This window comes from Heterocephalus glaber, unplaced genomic scaffold (assembly GCF_053883595.1).
Source record: "Heterocephalus glaber isolate CG9 unplaced genomic scaffold, H.glaber_assembly_v1.0 deba00001463, whole genome shotgun sequence".
NCBI lineage: Eukaryota > Metazoa > Chordata > Mammalia > Rodentia > Bathyergidae > Heterocephalus > Heterocephalus glaber.
Genome location: NW_028258310.1, coordinates 2,439,271 through 2,461,415, shown reverse-complemented (window position 1 = coordinate 2,461,415; position 22,145 = coordinate 2,439,271). Strand labels below are relative to the sequence as shown.

General features: G+C 37.2%; 1 long non-coding RNA gene across 1 annotated transcript; it reads left to right on the top strand.

Moving 5' to 3' along the window:
- The first annotated feature begins 1,998 nt into the window (after positions 1 to 1,998).
- LOC110351113 (uncharacterized) lies at positions 1,999 to 12,663 on the top strand. Its single transcript, XR_002398199.2, has 3 exons — positions 1,999 to 2,570; positions 2,825 to 2,973; positions 12,235 to 12,663. It is a non-coding gene; the product is annotated as an uncharacterized LOC110351113 (long non-coding RNA).
- Positions 12,664 to 22,145: the final 9,482 nt, after the last annotated feature.

The following is a 22,145-nucleotide window of genomic DNA, read 5'->3' as shown; positions in this document are numbered from 1 at the left end:
CTATGTTCACATTTAATAAGATGGCAGACACTGAATAAAGCAGAAATAGCTTTGTTTTAGAAGCAACAATCAATCACTCCTTGCCCGAAACAAAATTTTAATTTAGACTCCATACCCTTGGACTTTGACATTCCTTTAAGTTATAGAAGACAAACCTAACAGTATGGACAATGATTTTTGTTAATATTCACCTGCAATTGATTTTTCTGAATTGTATCAGCATATAAAGGAAGCTGTTCTAATTATTATTTTGTATTTACATAATCTTTTTCTTATCAGGCATACAAGTAATTATAAATGAGCAGTCTACCTACAAACTTCATCAATGTCCCTGATGTATCCTATTGGATTTGGGAGACTTGGGAAGCCATTTTAATATTGTGCTTGTGTTTGTTTGTTTGTTCTCTGTTTTATTTGTTTGAGGGGGCACTTCCTAAATAAGCTATACAACTCTTTTTGTGGCAATTCAGTTCACTAGCTGAAAAATCCATTGGTGTTTCTAGTGCTACCTCTGAGGCTCATGAAAAGTATCACACTTTTACTCAACAAGAATGTTGGGATCTTCCCCAAAGAATTAAAAGAATCATACCGCAGTGATATATGTGCACCCATGTTCACAGCAGCACAGTTTGTAATAGCTAAAACTTGGAAGCAGCCCAAATGCCCATCAACCGGAGACTGGATAAAGAAAATGTGGGTTTTGTATAAAATGGAGTCCTACTCAGCCATCAAAAATGAGAAATTAGAGACATTTATAGCTAAGTGGATGCACATTGAGGCAATACTCTTAAGTCAAATAAATAGGACACACATGAATAAATACCAAACAGTTTCTCTGGTGTGAGAAACTGAAAGTGTAAATAAGGACTAAATGTCTAATAGGTCATGTGAAATAGGAAGAAAAGGGGCAAAGGGGAAGGAAGTGGGAGGGCTAAGGGAAAGGATAGAAGGGAATGGGATTAATAGGAGAAAATGGAAAAATAGGAACAAAAGTTTTGTAAATAGGGAGGACTGGAGGGGTTGAAGGGAGGGCTGGGCAAGGGTGAAAAACAAGAACCAAGAGAGACTATGTAAAGGTGCAAACTTCCAATGATGAATGTCATTATGTTGTATACCTAAAATGTACCAATGATTAGAATGAATAATCGATAATGTAAAATAGGAAGAAAAGGTCCAAAGGGGTAGGGGTAGTGGGAGGGGCAGGGGAAAGGAAAGAAGGGAAGGGAAAAAATGATGAGAAATGGACAAAACGGAAATAAAGTCTTTGTAAATAGGGAAGGGTGGAGGGCATGAAGGGAGGGCTAGGAATGGGGAAAAAATAAGAACCAAGATGCATTATGTAAAGGTACAATTCCCAATGAGAAATGTAATTGTGTTGTATACCTACAATGTACCAATAAAAGAATTTAATACAAAAAAAAAAAAAAAAAAAAGAATGTTTTCATGCAGAAAGGCAGGGCCAAACTCCTGGACACTGGGATTCCCCAGCCATTTACAAACAGGCTGCATTGCCTTAGGCTCTGGTTCTGTGCTTGCCACTACGATCACTGCTCTCCAGCTGCTAGGGTGTCCTGCTGACCCCATTCTGCAAAGTTGTGATGGTCTAAGTCTCACTTCACTACCAGTAGACCAGCTGGCTCCTATGAATTAGTCTGTGGTGATCTTGTCTTATGCCTTGATGCTATTCAGCAGTGTTCATGACTTACTCAAGGAACTTGATAAGATCAGAGTGGCAACTGCACAGGACTGTGGAAGTCTCACAGCTTCTATCTCCTCATTTTGAAGCAAGGTTGCTGCTGGGACAACCTGATAGGGGGAACGATTCAGGAAATCTCTATGTTAGAACAAAGGCTAGCTTCCTTTTTCAGACCTAGATTAGTTACTGAGGAATAAAACTTCCGTGCTAACAATGACTTATTTCTCCCTTACTTTGGGATGAATTGTATCCTTCCCCCATTCCTATGCTGAAGCTCCAGCACGCTGTACTTCACAGTGTGTCTGTATTTGGAGATGGGCTCTTTGAAGAGGTTATTCAGCGAGAATGTGGCTGTTACTATGGGCCTGCTGCAACTGATGGGCATTCCTGTAAGGGGAAAATTTGGACATGCAGAGAGAGACATCAAAGATAAAGGTGCACGGAGTAGGCAGCAGGAGGGTGAAGAGAGAGGCCTCAAAGGAAATCAGTGCTCCACACTTTTGTCTTAGACTTCCAGGCTTCAGAAATGTGATAAACTAACAAAAACCCTGTGTCTATAGTGTTTTCTATGCAGCCCTAGCAAACTAATACACTTGTTTTGAAGAATAGGAGCTGTCCTTCACTTGATTGTAGAAAATGTCTACTTCAACCATAAACTTCATAGGCTACTGATGAATAATCTATATAGTTCACTGTTTTACAAATGGCTGTCAATGCTAATTTCAAGCTGGTAAATGAGAAAATAATTTCTGTGATGTTAATCTCCAAATGTATTCCTATTTTATTGGCTAAAAATCTGTTGTAACTTTCTCCTTGCCATTCTTATATTCAAGAGGATTCATAAAGCACCTTCATTCTGAATTTTTAAAATGAGGTAAGCATGAATTTTTTTTCCTTAATTGACTCTTGTTTGAAAAAGTAAAAAGCACTCTTCACATAAAGAAAGGATTTATTAAACTGGAAAAGTTATAATCAGTATAGGTATGATAATATTAATCTTGTCTTTATTAAATTGTAATATTTTGTTTATTGTAGAGTTTGGGATTAATTTTGCTTTAAAAATATTTCACTGAGATATTATCCTTTTTGATTACTGAATTTTTGGGTTCCTTTCAATTTTGTACTTAGGATAGATGCCTCACTTGCTTTATCTGGGCTGTAGTCCCGCTCCCGGGGACCAAGTAATGCTGGCAGTCATACCTGGACATTCCCTTTCCACAGCGCCTGAGTTCATTCCTGGAATTTATTCAACGAGTGGCCCTGCAGCTGACTCTATGGTAAGGACACATGTAGATGTGTACTTTCACCATCTAGAGGTTCTAGGTGGTCTTTAAATCATTTTACTTTCTAATTCCTATAAAGAAGTAGATTGTTGGCTCTTTTGGGTAGTTTTGTGAGTGAGGAAAAAAAATCTCTAAGATTGACTATCATGATAAAGTTGACATCCAATGGGGCAGAAGGAAATCATCAGAGGTGGGTCAGGGAAGAGATAAAACAAAAGTAAAAAACACCCGCAGAGAAAAATCATTATAAACCTGTGAACAGGCATCCTCTCTAGCTCTAAAATATGAAGAAACTAGGCACAGTGGTGCATGCCTGTAATACCAACACTCTGGGAGGCTGAGGCAGAAGAACTGCAAGCTCAAGCCCAGCCTGAGCAACTTGGAGAGGTGCTGTCTCAAACAATAAAAATACATAAATAAAATAAAATACTTGGGGATGTAGCTCAATATGGAGGCTCCAGATTCAATCCCCACCGTTGCAAAAAACAAACCAAAAAAATGGAAAATATGTTACATGTAACTCTCCTGTTTCACTTGTAAAAATATAATTTGGGAAATGTCTCTTTGAAGAAAAATTTGGCATGGATACTAAAGTTTATAATAGACATATCCTGGGGCTCAGAAATTCCACTCCTAAGGTTATAACTCATCTCTGTAAACAGAGAGACATAGGAAAATGCTCACTGTGTCATGGGTTGTAATAGAAGACAAGAAATAACCCAAATGCTATCTTCAGGATTAGATAATACACTATGGTTTATTCATAGAAAGAATTATTGTACAGCAGGTAAAACAAATTAATTAGATCCACTTGCCTTATATGGATAAATCTCAAAAACAAAGCTTTAAATGTTGGCAAAGATGTAGAGAAAGTGGGGCCCTTGTGTGTCTCTAGTTGGAATGTAAAATGGTAAGCTACTGTAGAAAGCAGTATGGCAGTTCTTCCAAACCTTAACCATAGAATCACCATGATAGAGGGATTCCACTCCTGGGTATGTACTCACAAGAACTGCAAGATGAGGCTTCAGTAGATACTTATAGACCCATGTTCATGGCAGTATTATTCACCACAATCAAAAGGTGGAAGTCACCCAAGTATCAGTGATGAATGGATGAACAACATGTAGAATATACATACAAGAGAATGTTTGTCACCTTTTAAAAGGAAATTATAAAGCATGCAATAACATAGATGAAATTTGAATACACTATGGTAAGTAAAATAAGCCAGTCATAAATAGAAAAATAGTGTATGATTCCTCCATGGTGAGTGTCGAGAGTAGTCAGATTCTTAGCGACAGACAGCAGAGTGGGGTTTCCAGAAAGTGTGGGGAGAATCAGGACCAATTGTTTATCAGGTAAGCATTTTGGTTTGGGAAAAAATGAAAAAAGTCCAGGAGATAGACTTTGGTGATGGTTATACAATAATGGAAATAAACTTAATGCCAGAGAAGTATATCATTAACAATAGCTAAACTGATAAATTTTAGTTATGTATATGTTAGCACAATAAAAAATGCAGAGTCATAAAATCAGGATACAAAAGAATATAGTAGACACAACTGTGTGAACTTTGTGACTATACAAAATTATATATTCTTCATGTAAGAGCAATAAAAATATGAAAATATTGCTGTTAAGAACACAGACCACATTTAGGATAATGGCTCACTTGAAGAAGAAAGGGAGGAAACAGATATGATGGTGAGAGGTGAAGACTTGTATTAGTGACATTTTTATTTCAAAGAGAAATGGCTAAAGTCCTCAAAGTGAATACATGTGTTAAACCAGAATGTTGGTTACATGACTTGTATATGGTGCTCTAATTTATAGTACTATAGTATTCTCTATGTTTGAAATATTTTATTATTAAAGGCAGAAAGAAAATATTTAAAAGAAAGTATTTAAAGGGAACAATAATATTATGCCCTTTGCTATCCTATCATTTCCATGGTTAAAAGACCACCACATGAGTTTTAGATGTGTAGTGGGCCTCAACAAACTCAAAAGTGTACGTTTTTTCCTGTCTTTGGGACTAGGAAATAAAATCTGTTGTTGTGGCTTCCTGGTCCTCTTCTGAGACCATAAATGAGCAGTTAATGCCAAGGAGATGATAAGAAAGGGAAAAACAAAACAAAAGGAAATGAACCATCCTCATCCTCCATGTACAGGTTCTTGCTTCCATTTAGACTTGTTTAATTTAGTTGATTATTGTATCATGGAGTACTGTACTTCTGTATTTACAAATAGTCTGTGCTAATATAAATTTATTGTGAATTTTTCATATGGAATTGTGTGGCCACTGTACATTTTGAACCTTGTCTTACTTTTCATTGGTAAGAAACCGGTTTGAAAAGCTTCCATTTCTCATGATTTTACTAACCCTCCCATATTAGTGTAGACTTGTCTTAATGTTGGACAGTTCTAAGCAGCTAAATTATATTTTGGCATCCAGGCTTACAAACAGAATTAAAGACTTTTCAACATCAAAGTCTATTTTTTAATGACTTTCTTTAGCGTCTTTCATAACTGTTAGAAAGCTTTTCTATAGTGGTTGTACCACTCAATAGTAAGCTTGTTCTGTGGTTCTGGGACAACCCAACTCAAGCAACAAGAGCAATAGCAGCAACTATTACTGTTCTTTGTGGATGGGTGATATGAGTTAAAAGCATAGGTAAGAGAAGCAGAGACATGGGACTTAAAAACTCAGCCTTAGCATGTAACTGAATTGATTCACGGTTTCTTCATCAGTAAAATAATGGCAGCTTCATAGAATTGCAGCAGCATCATGCATGCATATGGCTAGCATACACCATCATTCAACATACATCCTGCTTGGGAATATTTATTATTCTAATTTTTTAGTCACCTGGAAGTTGTATCTTCTACTTCCAATATAGACAGGGAATACAATCTAATGCTAACCAGCAACTTCTTCACTAAATTAAAGATTTCAATAAAAATGCTGTCTAGTTCTACAATTTAATCTTTCTTCACTACTCTCACTGCATAAGTGAAAGTCCACTCAGTTATCATACTTGAGTTTATGGGATTTCTTTTTAGCTTCAGTGGAGGAAGCATTATTAAAAATTTATTCTGATGCATAGTAATGAATGTGTGTGATCTGAAAGAGAGGTTTCTAGGGTAAAACATAAAGAACGAGGAGGCAGAAATTCTGGATTGTATTTCTATGCTATTTCCCAGATTACTGATTGACCTTGAAATAGTAACTCTTCTTTGGGTTTCAGTTTTCCCGTGAGTCAAATGAAGATGACAGTACCCATTAGCTATTACACATTTATACCTTATAAAGAAAAGAGTTGCTATCAGGATTAATGAGATGATGTCTGTAAACAGCTTTGAGCTCTTTGGGAGGCAGATGTTCTATAAATACAAATTATTAATAAAGTATTTATACTAATGATTTCAGGGAATGTTAACAGTTCTGGAGTAAAGAAGTCATCAATTATGTGGCACATCCAGAGGGAGCGAAAGTATAGCTAGATGCTTGACAGGCTTGTATGATTCTTAGAAAATCTAATGTGAAGTTAGAGCAGCACCACCTACAATGAAGACAAGGAATTTTATTAGGTAGTTTATTTCTGGTTATAAGGACAGGAAAATAACTTGGAATATCTCCCTATTGGTGATTTATTATAGAGACAAGGAACAAGAGACCAAAGATGACCAAAGAGACTTTTCACAGATGAAACATCACATTCCAAAAAAGTACAATTCCATTCAACCCTGTCTGGGGATAAACAATCAAACAAACAAACAAAACTCTTTACACTTCAGAGGACATATGTATCCTTCTACTTTATTCTAGTTGACTTGTTCCCTAGCTTTTCTCTCTTCTTTTAATGTAACAGCATCATATTTTCCTCCTATCATTCCTGTCTCTGCTCCTTCCTTCCTTCCTTCCCTTATGGTTTCTTTCTTTCTTTCTTTTCTTTCTTTTTTTTTTTTTTTGATACCGGGGATCGAACTCAGGTCCTTGGACTTGTGCAGCAGGCGGCGAAACCACTGAGCTAAATCCCCAGCCCCCTTATGGTTTCTTTTGATGCGTGTCTCCTGCAGCCTCCTGATTTCTCTTTCCCCATCTTCCGGGCATGGCTCTTGTCTTTTGCTTTTTCTTTCTTGCCAGTGGCTCTGTACTGTCTCTGTCTTGTGTTTTAATGCCCAACAAGGAGGATTTGAACAGTTTAGTCAGGCTGAGTAGTCCTTGAAGTATCAAGTGTGCACTGGGGAAAGTTATTATGCAGGCTACTTCGCAGTCCTACTCATGCTTCTGTTCCCTTTGCATTGGGTGTGTTATGGCAATGAGTTGCCGGGGACATTAGAAAAGGAAGGGTAACCAGAAGAAAGAAACCCCTTTGAACATTTGCCTCCAATGAGGTATCAGAGCATGACTATCTGTCTACTCATGAGTGAAGGCAAAAGAATGAGGACCAGGGCTGGGGATTTAGTTCAGTTGTTCCGATGCCTGCCTCGCAAGCACAAGGTCTCGAGTTCAATCCCCAGTACAAAAAAAAAAAAAAAAGAATGAGGGTAGATCAACTTGAAATATTGCTTTATATGTTGCAAATGTTTGCTGTTTTAAAAATTTTATTTATAGTGTCTTTCATCATAAGAGCTTTTCGATTTTGTATTTAAATATGCTAAACCTTTTCAATGGACTCTTTATTTTGCATCTTGATTTTGGAAATATTTCCTTCACCAAAATAATAAAAATATTTTCTCATAATTTATCCAGTTATGGTTTACTCTTTTTTTAATCTGAGAATTTAAGTACCTTTTATTAAAATGGGAGAAACCATACTATTATATGAAGAAAATTTAATGTACTACCAGTAGTCATTGAGAGGTTTAAAAAGGCTTTAAGTGGAATAATTTTTCAGCAATATTTAAAACTTCATGCCCAATAAATAAAAATATATTTTTTATTCAAGTTCTCAAGAAAGCTTTATGAAAATCAATCATACAATGGGCCACAAGAAAACTCCCATTATGTTCTCTAGGACATTAACATCTGTCCATCATTAAAATTCAGGTGTTTTCCTCAGCAATTTTGATGAAAGTCTGATGAGAATTGATATTGAAAACTATTTAGAAAAAATGTAAAACACTATACATTAAAAAATCCTAGGATATAACCAAATCATCACTTTAAAAATTCATATCATAAAGGGCTTTTATTATTTCTTTTTTTTTTGTATTAAATTCTTTTATTGGTACATTGTAGGTATACAACACAATTACATTTCTCATTGGGAATTGTACCTTTATATAATGCATCTTGGTTCTTCTTTTTTCCCCATTCCTAGCCCTCCCTTGACGCCCTCCACCCTTCCCTATTTACAAAGACTTTCTTTCCATTTTTTCCATTTTTCATCATTTTTTCCTTTCCCTTCTTTCCTTTTCCCTGTGCCTCCCACTACCCCTACCCCTTTGGACCTTTTCTTCCTATTTTACATTATCGATTATTCATTCTAATCATTGGTACATTTTTGGTATACAACATAATGACATTCATCATTGGAAATTTGCACCTTTACATAGTCTCTCTTGGTTCTTGTTTTTCACCCTTGCCCAGCTCTCCCTTCAACCCCTCCAGTCCTCCCTATTTACAAAACTTTTGTTCCTATTTTTCCATTTTCTCCTATTAATCCCATTCCCTTCTATCCTTTCCCTTAGCCCTCCCACTTCCTTCCCCTTTGCCCCTTTTCTTCCTATTTCACATGACCTATTAGACATTTAGTCCTTATTTACACTTTCAGTTTCTCACACCAGAGAAACTGTTTGGTATTTATTCATGTGTGTCCTATTTATTTGACTTAAGAGTATTGCCTCAATGTGCATCCACTTAGCTATAAATGTCTCTAATTTCTCATTTTTGATGGCTGAGTAGGACTCCATTTTATAAAAAACCCACATTTTCTTTATCCAGTCTCTGGTTGATGGGCATTTGGGCTGCTTCCAAGTTTTAGCTATTACAAACTGTGCTGCTGTGAACATGGGTGCACATATATCACTGTGGTATGATTCTTTTAATTCTTTGGGGAAGATCCCCAGCAGTGGAATAGCAGGGTCAAATGGGACTTCCAGTCCTAGTTCTTTGAGGTATCTCCATACTGATTTCCACAGTGCTTGCACCAGTCTACACTCCCACCAGCAGTGGAGCAGGGCTCCTCTTTCCCCACTGGGCTTTTATTATTTCACAAAAATAAAAATAAATTACAAATTGACTCAAAAAATAAGAAAAACAGCAGCACTCAATTAAATCCAAGAGTAATGAGAAAAAGTAAAAGCAACAGAAATAAATAGTGACTGTAAATAGTAAATAGAATACTGAAAGTAAAAAAGATTTTTAAAATTAATTAGGAGAAAAAAAGGTAGATTTAGGAAAAAGCTAAATCCAAGATTTTTTATAAGCTCATTAATGGAATAAAACCCTTTGTCTGTATAATTAAGGGAAAGGAGACACAGGCATACAATACAAAGATAAACACAGAGAAAAGAGCATGGCTATATCGTGATGGACTATAAACATACAATTCTAGAATTAACTGAATTATTTCCTGGGAGAATATGAATGACCAAAATTGACTTAAGGGAAGTTGAAAACCTGAATAAATTATAAGAATGTAGTAATTAGAAGGAGAGATAGTGACACAGGAACTAGGAAGATAGATTAATGAAATAAAATAAAAAATCCAGACACACTTGTATATATATACATGTATCCATACATGTATGACTTGTATTCATACATGTATGAAATAGTAATATATAATAAAAAGGAGGGGTGCTTCGAAGTGGGAGCAAAGATTATCGAATGAAGTGTGCTGGGTAATTTAACACTCAAGAGAACAATACTATCTCCTCTTCCTATGTACCATGGCTCTGATTTTTACAAGAAACTCTTTTAGATTCTCTCCTTTACTCTCATAGCTTCAAAGTGGCAGAAGCAGCGTAGCACCGTGACATAATGCTCCTCATGAGTTCTATGACTTTTCCGTTCTGTTCTATTTTGCAGTACTAGAGACTGAATGCAGGACCTTCAAACTGAACTATATTCCCTACCCATTTAATTTTTTTTTGAGCCAGGGTCTTGATAAATTACTAGTTGTCCAGGCTTGATTCACCTTCTTTAGCTTCCCAGAATACTAGGATTATAAACGATGAGATCTATGACTTTGACTGATTCCACTTCTCTCTTTTCATTGGTGTTTGCATGTGGTTCGGGAAGGAGGTGCAGGTGGAAATTGCTGTACAGGCTACAGATGGTCACACTGTGTTGAGAGCTGGGATCTTGAAGAGCTGATTAGGATATGAGCACAGATGTAAACAAGTTTCTCCCTCTCTCTCTCTCCCCCCCTCCCTCCCTCCCTCCTTCTCTCCCTCTCTCCCTCCCTCCCTCCCTCCTTCTCTCCCTCTCCCCCATGTGGCACTTTTTACCACGTTATGATGAAGCCACAAGGCCCTCCCTAGATACAACTCCTTGATCCTGGACTTCCCAGTTTCCAAAACCATGCCAAATAAATTTCTGTTAATTAAAAATAACCCAGTCTGGTGTGCTATTATAGCAGCACAAAACTGAGTAAGAATCCCTTCTCCAAGCAGGACCTTCTTTCCTTTTACCTAAAACCACCTGGGTAATTTATGGAAGCTTACTTTATGGACAACATTTGGTAGTCTTTCTAGACTCTAAGATAATTTACGTCACCTTCTAAGAGCCATGAATGTGGTGGTATCTCCCATCACATTCTTCTTAGGCACAGGATAAAGCAATCTACTCAAGCTCTGCCTCACACTTGTTGGAAAAAGTGCTTTCTTTGATCTATTTCAAGTGAGAAATAGATGCTAGTCTCTGTGTTTTAGCAAACACCCATTTCTATGTCTTTAGATGTCTTCTTAAATTCCAGGGATATGTGTTAGGTACATCCATGAACTTCTTTACTACCTGATTCTCAGGACATGACTAAATCTGCAAGGGTTGGCATTTAAAGATTCATGGGGTGGGGATGCTTATTTTCCTATCTTACTGGCATTTCTCATCTCTGTATGAATCTCTTTTAGCTATGACCTCAGATCACTGATTCTCAGGCAATAGGAAGAGTTTATCCTGATATCTTCTTCCATTATGAGCTAGAAAGGCACAATTCCTAGATTAAAGCCTTTCTGCACATTCTTCTTCGGGGTTTTGTGTTTTATTATATGAAGATTCATTTTGTTAAAAAAAAAAGAATGAATATCATTTCATGGTGTCATCATCTTCCCACCACTGCTGTAAGCACTCTACATTTCCCGTATCTCCAAGAATCCTATAGGGGGTGAAAAAAAAGAAAAGAGCAATTAAGAAGGATAAATTCTTTCAACTTCATAAAAATAAAACAGAGGACATCATAAAGTTTTTAGTAATTTCACCTCATTTGATCCTCTCAAGTAATATTAAAGCAAGCATCACAAACTTGCCTAATCCTTTCATAGATTCACCACTCTCTTATCAATCATCTGAGTCCTGGCTGACTTCATGTAATTCATTTCCCTATCTGTACATAAACTGTCCCCAAGAAACCACTCTGTTTTTCAAGTTTATCCACGCTATGTGAGCCAAATGGATGCAGCGCTTAGTTCTGTGCTACAGACTAACAAGGACAGCCCTGTGGAAAGACTCTGCCTGGTCAGAGGAGTGGGAAGGTCTGGCGTTCCCCCTACTATCTTGCTGCACCACATTAGGTAACCACAGCATTTGTAAATTGGGTAATGGATTAGATTAAAAGTTCCTCCCCTCAGAGCAATCTTATATACATTTTATATTTTTTAAAAAGTTAATACTCTCCAAGTATCATAAAAGACCCATCAAGAGCTCCTCCTAAACAGGAAAGTCTGTTATGTATTTGATATGTAACCCATGGTGCCTAGAAACACCTGCTTTCATGGATCAGGGAAAGGATTTAACTTAGTCAAAGCACGAATTACCCTAAAATAATTAGGCTACCTTCTGATTATTAACCTCCTCAATTTTGTTCTGCTTAACTTAGTATGAATATTTTCTAATAAGGGAATGTCAATTAGATATTATTTCATTCTGACAGTCTAAAGTATTGACAAACTACCTGTTGATAATTGATAGATTATGATATTATTTGAAGTTTCTTATATATTAGAAGAGATTTTTATACAATATCTTATTTAATTTTTTAATAACACTTTGCGGGTAGAACCATTGTTTTTTTTTTCATTTTATAGAGAAAGAAACTGGCCTTGACTCACTATGGATCCCAGGCTGCCCTTGAATTCATGGCCATCCTCCTGCCTCAGTCTCCCCAGTGCTCAGACTACAGATGTGAGCCACCATGCCTGGCACGGTTTTGGATTCTAATGCCAGCCTGTCTTATTCCACAAGCAGAGCCTGTGAACACTGCCTTGCATTTTGTCACCATTTCCCCTTGGGCTTGATGCTTTTCTGAGGGACACCCTATAATAACTCTGTGTACTCGACTCAGCAAACTCAACGTACACAAGTGCTAACTGCCTAAACCCAGGCTCATCTCAGCTTCTGAAGACCTAACATGGATCCTCTTCGAATCTTCACTATAGTTCTCCTCCTGGAAAATATGTGATTTTTTTTAATCTGAGAGAGAAAACGCAATCAGTTTAAAATATGAAAATAAAACAGTTTAAAAAATATAGCCAGCAATCTCACCTCTTGTCTTCATTATTGTCTATTTAATCTCTATTTTAAACTTTTTTTTTAAAAGCAGTACCAAATTGCATTCCCTATGTTTGGCCTACTTCTTTCCCTTCCATTTAGCAATACACAAGAAGTTCCATGCTGTTCTAAATGACATGTTTCTCAAAAATGTGTTTGAAAGCTAAATGTTATTTCCCATGGGAGACTTATGTTATTAGAGTGAGGCTGGGAGAATGAGGTTTTTTTCCAGAACAAAAAGATGTCACAAAACCGATAATTTTGGTATCTGCAGGTGTGACCTTTCTGGGCATAAGCAATCAGGTAATTTGAAAGAAGCTTCCCAGGTCCCCAGCGGGGACTGGAAGTGATGGCCAGTTTGTTGCACTGTTAGAGCAATAACTGTTACACAGTGACTCTTGAGGTGGGAAAACCCAATTCAGGAACTTCCCCTTCATTGTTACTCAGTTTTCTACTTCCACATCTCTGTCAGATTTGGGAGAAAGGCAGGGCGTACCTAAATCTTTAATTATGCCAAAGATGGCCTGTGTTTGTCTGACTATGACATTAGATTTTATCACACTTATATTTAAGGAGCTGACATTTTTTCTTTTGACTTGCAGTTACTTCACATGGGACTAGTTTTCCAGGGCTACAATGTCAAATTACCAAACTAGGGGCCTTATAACAGACCTGTGCTCTCTCACTAGTCTAGAGATCAGAGGTCAAAAATAAAGTTGGTGACAGGGTCACATTCCCTCCACAGGCTTCAGCAGAGGATGTTTCCTTGTCACTTCCAGCTTCCTCTGTTGGCATTCTTTGTGATGAAACATCGTAGTCTCTGCTTTTGTCTTCACATGGCCACTTCCAATGAGGTTTTTCTCTTCTATCTAAGGACACATCACTGAATTTAGAATCAGTTCAATAATTCAAGACAATACCATGTAGAAATCCTAAATTTCGTTACAGCTTCAAAGAACATTTTCCCCAAATAAAGTCATAGTGACAGGATCTAGATCTCTCTCTTCCTCTCTCTCTCTCTCAGAAATCATTAAATCCACTGTACCCTTATATTCCAGATATGTTGAACACAAACTGGTACAATAGAATTTGAGAACTTATAACACACTTAGTAAATACTAGAAAATACTTGTGGAAAGATTGTGGTGGGAACACAGAGGGAAAGTAGACAACTGGGCTAAGGAGATGTAGCTTCAGAGAGGACATTTCAGGCCAAAATAGCATGATTAATTCTGGGCTTTGATAAATGATATTAGAACAAACAAAAAAATGGTTTATTTAAAATATGGTTAATTTAAATGTGGTCAGTAAGTGGAAGTGATTTGGTATTGGTGTTGAACATTAGAGAATTATGGGGATTGTGGTGAACCAGAGAGCAAATATAATAACAAGGGATGTGCCTAGGTCTAAATGGGCCTAGAAAGCCAAACTTTCATTCCCTCCCCAGAAATATGATACACATTCCTATGTAGAACTTGGTGAGCTGGCCTTTCTTTTGACCAATGAAATCTTTTCCTTAATGTCTCTTTAAATACATTAAAGTATCAGTCTAGAGAAGCTGGTGTGAAGCAGAGCAGCATGGCTGCAGGAATTTCCAGCCGGGGCCCCGCCCCAACCCCCTGCCACTTGGACCCAAATGCCCCAACCAAAGACCCACTGAGAAAAGAGCTACACAGGCACACAAGCAACAGCCAGAGGCATGCCCTGATACCATCAGTAAATTCATGCAGAACTTAGCCAGAAGCCTGCCCAGACACCAGTGACTGGGGTGCTCAGCCCCCAGCCAAAAGTCCTCCCAGTCAACATCTATGCAGGAAGGCAGGCCCTAGCTGTAGGCAGGCCTAGATACTTCCCCAAGTGTGCACAGACCCCAGTCAGAACACCACCCAGACAACAGGACAACTCAGGGATCCAGAAGGCCACCACAATGAACCCAGAACTTGGTGCAGTGGTGAGCATTAGAGAAAAGGCCACTCTGTGGCTTGCTAAGAATTGAAGACCATTGGGTGAGCAAAAAGATGCCTCAACAAAGCCACAGCAGGTTGCATGTGTTGAAATGAGAGGACACATAAACAAGTCTCAAAACCAGGCTTTCAGATCATTCAAGGCAACCCCAAAGGGCAAAAAGACAGGACAATTTGATGCTCAACTACCCAGACTCCCTAAATTGGCAATGAAAGAGGATCTGGAAAAAATGAAATCAGAAATAATTTCATAAATAACAACAGAGATTGTGCCTATAGTGCAAGACATGATTAATAAATCTAGAGAGGACACAGATTAAAAAAATAGAAGAGCTGAGGAACATGATGGAATCTCAACATAAGAAACAAATGAAATCCATAAAATAGATGCAAACAGATTTCCAGGAGATTAAAAACTCCATTGAAAGTTTATGCAGCAGAATGAGCCAATGTGAGGACAGAATTTCAGATGTAGAAGACAGGATTGCAATTAGAGAGCAGGAAAAGAAAAATTTCTTAAAAATAGTAAGGGACCACAAGAAAGGAATCCAGTAGCTGCTAGATGATACAAAGAAGAATAACATAAGACTGATCAGAGTCAATGAAGAAACAGGAGAGTGTGCAAATGACATAAAAAAAACTATCCACAGAAGTAGTGCAGAAAACTTCCCAAGCAGGGGAAAAGAAGTTGACATACAGATAAGTGAGACATATAGGACTCCAAGTAGCCATGATCAAAAAAAAATCTACACCTAGATATATAATAGTTAAAATTTCAGAAACCCAACAGAAGAACAAAATTCTACAAGCAGTAAGAGAAAAGAAAAATCACATGAAAAGGAAAGCCCATCACAATCACCGCAGAATTCTCAAAACAAATCCTCAAATCAAGAAGAGCTTGGAGTGAAATAATTCAAGCCCTAAAGGCAAACCCAGATTGATGTACCCTACAAAATTATATTTCAAAATTGATGGAGAAATAAGGTACTTTCAAGACAAAGGTCACCTTACGAACTTCATGAACACCAAACCAGCACTATACAAATTTTTAAACAGTATCCTAGGAAAAGACAATGAGGATCACAACTTCAAGAAGCCAAGCAGAATGAATCCATCAGGCATGACAAGAAATTAAATGCAAAGTGGGAGAAATCAACAAAAAGAAAAAGTCATGACAATGATAAGTGAGTATATGTCAGCTATAACCATCAATGTTAATGGTCTCAATTCACCAATCAAAAGAAGTAGACTGACAAAATGGGTCAAGAAGCAAGATCCAACAATATGCTGCATACAGGAAACACACTTACTTCAAAAAGAAACTAATAGACTAAAAGTTAAAGGGTGGAAAACAATATTCCACGTGAAAGGAACCTGAAAAAAAGCAGGAGTATCTATCCTATTTGTAGATCAAGTGGATTTCAACCCAACACTGATTAAGAGAGACAAAGGAGGACACTACATACTTGTGAAAGGAACAATCCAACAGGAAGAGATGACAATTATAAATATATATGCACCAAACACTAGTGCACCCAACTATATGAAACAAATACTACCAGACATGAAAAATCAAATAAGCACTAATACAACAGTAGTGCGGGACCTCAATACCCCACTGTCACAAATAGATAGATCAACTACACAAAAAATAAACAACAAAATACTAGAACTCAAACTCTTGAACAAATGAATTTAACAGGTGTTTACAGAGTGTTCCATCCCACAAAATCAGAATACACATTCTTTTCAGCTGCACACAAGTCATTCTCCAAAAGACCATGTACTTGCTCATACAACATGTTTAAATAAGTAGAAATGAATTGAAGCTATCCTCTGTATATTATCAGACCATAGTGCAATGAAATTGGAGATCAATAGCAAAAGAAACTGCAAGAATTTCATAAACACATGGAAATTGAACACCACATTTCTGAATAACCAATGGGTCACAGAGGAAATTAAAAAAGAAATCAGACAGTTATTACAATTAAATGAAAATGCCAACATAATATATCGGAATCTATGGGACACAATGAAGCAGTCTTATGAGGGAAATACATAGCAGTGAATACTCATATTAGGAAAATAGAGCAAGCTCAAACATCCTGATGCTGAACCTCAAACTTCTAGAAAAAGAAGAGCAGGACAACCCCAAAGCTCATAAAAGGGAGGAAATTAAAAAGATCAAAGCAGAAATCAATGCAATGGACACTAAGAGAATGATACAAAAAAAGTCAATGAAGAAAAGAGTTGGTTCTTTGAAAAAATAAACAAAATTGACAAACCCTTAACCAACCTTATCAAGAAAGGAAAGAAAAGATAAATCCAAGCAATTAGGATTAGCAATTGCTAATCCACTCAATCAGGAATGAAAGCGTGAAATTACAACAGACCCAGCCCAAGTCCAAAGGATCATCAATACCTCCTTTGAGAACTTGTATGCCGGATGGAAAACACACAAAAAATGGACAGATTCCTAGATACATATGAATTACCAAAGTTGAATGAAGAAGACCTAAAAATTCTAAACAACCCAATATCAATCAATGAAATTGAAAACGTAATTAAAAACTTACCAACTAAGAAAAGCCCAGGCCCTGATGGCTTCAGTGCTGAATTCTACAGGACATTTAGAGAAGAACTATTACCACTACTCTTTAAACTCTTCAGTGAATTTGAAAGGGAAGCAATACTACCAAATTCATTTGTGGAAGCAAGCATCACCTTGATCCAAAAAGCAGAGAAAGACTCAACTGAAAAAGAGAACTATAGGCCAATCTCACTAATGAACATAGATGCAAAAATCCTTAATAAGATACTGGCAAATAGAATGCAGAAGATCATCAAGAAGATCATACACCCTGATCAAGTGGGATTCATCCCAGGGATGGAGGGATGGTTCAACATATGCAAATCAATAAATGTAATACACTATATTAATAGAGCCAAGGACAAAAACCATGTGATCATCTCAACAGATGCAGAAAAAGCATTCAGTGAAATCTAACACACATTCATGATAAAAACCCTGTAAAAATTGGAATAAATGGTCTCTACCTCAATCTGATAAAAGCCATCTATGAAAAACCAACAGCCAATATCATACTAAATGGTCAAAACTTGAAATCCTTCACACTAAAATCAGGAACAAGACAAGGATATCCACTATCACCACTCCTGTTCAATATAGTTTTGGAAACAGCCACAGCAGTTAGACAAGAAAAAGAAATAAAAGGAATAAAGATAGGAAATGAAGAAGTCAAGCTGTCATTATATGCAGATGACATGATTCTCTATAGAGAAGACCCCAAGAACTCTACCAAAAGTCTTCTAGACTTGATAACCAAATTCAGTCAAGTAGCTGGATACAAGTCAACACACAAAAATCAATAGCTTTCCTCTACCTGAATGACAGACTCACTGAGAGAGAAATAGGGCAAACCATTCCTTTCACAATAGCATCCAAAAAACTGAAATGCCTAGGAATCAACCTAACAAAAGAAATCAAAGACCTCTGCTCTGAAAACTATGGCACTCTGAAAAGAGAGATTGAAGATGATATCAGAAAATGGAAAGACATCCCTTGCTCCTGATTAAGAAGAATCAGCATAGTGAAAATGGCCATACTTCCAAAACTGCTATACAGATTCAATGCAATCCCAATTGAAATTCCAGCAGCATACTTCAGGCACCTTGAGAAAGCAATCCAAAAATTCTTTTGGAACAAGAAGACACCTAAGATAGCAAAAGCAATTCTAGGCAACAGAGACATGGCAGAGGGTATTCAGAGTCCCCAACTTGAAACTATACTACAAAGCTGCTGTGATAAAAACAGCATGGTACTGGCAAAGAAACAGACCTGAGGACCAGTGGAACAGATTAGAGGATGAAGAACCAACTTCAGACATACTGAGCCACCTCATCTTTGACAAAGGAGACAAACACTTTCACTGGAGGAAAGATAGCCTCTTCAATAAATGGTGCTGGAAAAATTGGGTTTGAACTTGCCAAAGATTAAAACTAGACCTCTCACCTTGCACTAAACTAAAATGGAAATGGATTAAAGATCTAAATATTAAAATAGAAATGCTGAGCCAGCTGGAACAGAGGTTAGATAGAACTCTTGAGGACATTGGTGTAGGAAAAGGTTTTATGAACAAATCTCAGTTGCCCATGAACTAGCACAAAGAATCAACAAGTGGACTCTCTTCTTATTAAAAAGCTTCTGCACAGCAATAGAAACCACTGACAGAGTGAAGAGACAACCCACAATGTGTGCAAAAATTTTTACCTGCTGTTCCTCAGACAAAGGTCTACTATCTCGAATCTATAAAGAACTTAAAAAGATCAGACCTCCCAAATTTCAAGACCCAATCCAAAAATGGGCATCTGAAATGAACAGATGTTTTTCAGACAAAGAAGTAGAAATAGCAAATAAACATATGAAACAATGTTCAACATCACTGGTCATTGGATAGACGCAAGTGAAAGCAACGCTGAGATTCTAACTCACCCCAGAAAGAATGGCTGCTATCATGAAATCATCCAATAACAAATGCTGCCAAGGTTGTGGGGAGAAAGGAACCCTTGTCCATTGTTGGTGGGAGTGCAGACTGGTGCAACCACTGTGGAAATCAGTATGGAGATAAAAAAAACTAGGACTAGAGGTCACATTTGACCCAGCTGTTCCACTGCTGGGTATCTTCCCCAAAAGAATTAAAAGAATCATACCATAGTGATATATGTGCACCCATGTTTATAGCAGCACAGTTTGTAATAGCTAAAGCTTGGAAACAGCCCAATTGCCCATCAACTGGAGGCTGGGTAAAGAAGATGTGTTGTTTTTTTTTAATAAATGGACTACTACTCAGGCATAAAAAACGAGAAACCAGAGACATACATAGCTAAATGGATGCACATTGAAGCCATATTTTTAAGTGAAATAAATAGGACACACAGGTGTAAATTCTAAATATTTTCTCTGGTGTGACAAACTGAAAGTGTAAATAAGGATCAAAATATGTAATAGATAATGTGAAATAGGAAGAAAAGGTGCAAAGGGGAAGGGGAAGTGGGAGGGGTGTGGGAAAGGAAAGAGGGAATGGAATTAATATGAGAAAATAAAAAAATGGAGAGAAAGTCTTTGTAAATAGGTAGGGGTGGAGGGGTTGAAGGGAGAGCAGGGGAATGGGGAAAAAATAAGAACCAGCAGAGATTATGTAAAGGTGCAAATTTCCAACGATGAATGTCATTATACTGTATACCTAAAAGGTACCAATAAAATTAATTTAAAAAAAGAAAATATGAACCTAATATTTGGATGTTGTCAGATGTCCAAGTGTTAAAAAGGGAAATAAAAATCTGGAATTTTGGTGCCGTTTCCAGATTCTCAAAACAGTGTGGAAGAAAGTAGATGGCTATATTGCTGACTTGCAAACCCCAAAATTCTGCACTCTAGGCTGCTATTAACTTGCTTTAATCTTGTTTAGTATTCTTAGACTTCCATGGCTGGTTTTTCAAACCTAGCTTGGAATTTTTCTCAAACAATTTCCCCCTTTCCTAATTGAAGCCTTATAGAATGGCCATAGAGGAGTCACAGAATTATGGCTAATTGGTGATCAGAATCCTATCAACTGAGCCTCAGTACCATATCCAGGAAATTTGGAAAGTGGTTTCTGAAGGTGACTTTTCCTTAATATGTAGCTGAAGCTGTCTGGCCCTGCCCTGGAGCAATTAACTGATGGTTACTGTGTTCAGTTTTTCTTGGTGTTATAAGAATTTTTAAATGATCTACGTGTCTCTTTAACTGTCAAGTCATCTTTGACAGGTAGATACCATCTGCTTTCAATAAAATCTTGGTAACCACTTCCCTGCAGTGGACATTTTTTGTTTTCTCAGTCAGCTTCCTCTCCTCATTTCCCAGCTGGGGGATGCAATTTGATGCAGAATGATAAGCTTGCTCCTCTACCACTTGGTGCTTTCAGCTTCAGGGCTTTTGCTGTCAGCTGAAGCTCATCTGTGGATCCGGGTCAGGTAGCCCTGGGCTGATGTGAAACCATAATTAAGTAAATGAGAGGAGATGACCATGCTGCCATGTTAGTGTGGTAGGTACTGTGCTAATTATGTTGTATACATTTTCCTATTTAATCCTCAGAATAATGTTCCTGTTGGGTGGGCAATACTATTACCACCTTGCTGATGAGTAAACTAACATATATATATATATATATATATATATATATATATATACTCACATATATAATAAAGAATAAATAACTTGTCTAAGACAGGTAGTGGATTGTGTCAGCAATGGGATTGCTGTCTCATAGTGTTGACATTCTGCAGAGAGGCTGTGGCTTTAGACAGAACTAGGTCTGAGGCCACCTGCTGACCAGCTATGGGACTTTTCTGAGTCTCTGCTGTTTTCATCCGGGGCCTAGTAAGTACTTGGCACAAAAGGGTTATAATAATGTAAGCAAAATGGGTATGATTTGGGAAAGAGTGTGCCTAGGTATAGAACATGTACATTTTTGCTTTTCTAATATCAAGGCAAACTGGATTCAGCCCACATCATGATGACATAGCAAAAAAATTATTGCTAATCATTGTTGGGATTCCCCTCTCCTTTATTCTTGATTTGTAGAGATAATAAACCTATTTTTTTTTTAAGAAAACATAAGTTAATGTCACTTTTTTGAAGGATGGAAACATACACTGAATATACTATCACCAAAAAATTCATATAACTCATAAAAATATGAACCTGCTTCTAGCTCCTATAAAGTGCCTTCAGCTTTTAGGGAATGATTTGAATTTACAGTTGTGAATCTGTGAGAAAAACTCCTGCTTTCTCCACTGTAATTTTCTTAACATTAATTTCAGCTTCTACATGAGCAATGGTTAAGATCTGGCATTTCCATGACTATTTATTTTTCAGCAACTCCTATGCTTTATATTAACCCATTTGCTGAGGAAAATGCCATCATTTGTCATCATGAATAGTCCCTCATGGACAGTTACATTTTCCTGTCTCTATCAGTGTTCAACTTCTTAGCTCTTATGAGCTCATCTTGCTTTCATGTTGCTTGTAATTTGCTCTGATTTAAAGCATTTAAAGATATATACATATTTTCTGCCTTTTCATTCTGAAGGGTTGGTGTTATTGATTCACCCTCACAATTAGCATAGATCAAATATTCATTAGAACCTGATCACTTGGTATCAGGTTCCTAACTACCTCAGGGGGATTAGAACACTGATTATGGCCACTGTGTGTCCTCATGTTCTGTGGCCAGGGTACAATACCCCAGGCACCCAGGAGCTACATGCCAAGAATTATTCTCCAGGCTGATTCAGCCATATATTGCCCTCATCCTGGATTTCACTTCTTCAGTGAATAGCTTGCTTGGATTAGGCAAAAATGCGGCTTTTTAATGTTGCTTGACTACAATGTGGTTAAGACGAAGTGTAAAATTAATCAA